We start from the raw sequence: 669 nt of genomic DNA on the forward strand, positions 1-669 counted from the left end.
TCCCTGAGTCCTGCCTCTCTCACCTCTGAGCCCCATCCCACTGGGTGTCCAGGGTATGTCTGGGAGCTGCTGTGGTGCTGGGGGACCATCTACCTATCTACAAAGCAAGGAGAAGAATTCTGGACGGAGCCCTGCCCGCCCCTGGCCCCTCGTGGCCAGCCAGCCCTGCCTGGTTCTCGCCCCTGGGGGTGGGCCCGCCCACAACAGCAGCAGGAGGGGTGCTCCCTGTGAGCTGTGCAGGGGCTGGTGGGCCCCCTGACACTAGGAAGCTCACAGGGGCCTGAAGTGCCCCAGCACAGCACTCAGACGGGAGAGGGAGGTCTGGCGCTCCTGGCACAATCAGACTTCAAGGGAAAATGGAAAACGTCACAGATGCCTCCTTGCAGACAGCTGAGCCACAGCCACAAACGCTGCCCGAACTCCCCAGAACAGGGGACGGGGCTTGGGCTTTCAGGCTGGCTGGGGCCCTGCATCCCTCCCCGTCCCATCCCACCCTGGACGCTGAGACGTTGCCTGCTGTCTTCGCCTGGGGGCACCCTTTGCCCACATTGGTGCTTTACTGTCCCAATTGCCCATCCTTCCCAAATCACCCATGTGAGCGTTCAGTGCCCCCTCTGCCACACTGCATGGGAAGCAGCTTTATCTACTTCGTTGTACCGGCAAGGGGGG

The sequence above is a fragment of the Manis javanica genome, chromosome 15, assembly GCF_040802235.1.
Source record: "Manis javanica isolate MJ-LG chromosome 15, MJ_LKY, whole genome shotgun sequence".
In the NCBI taxonomy this organism is placed as follows: Eukaryota; Metazoa; Chordata; class Mammalia; order Pholidota; family Manidae; genus Manis; species Manis javanica.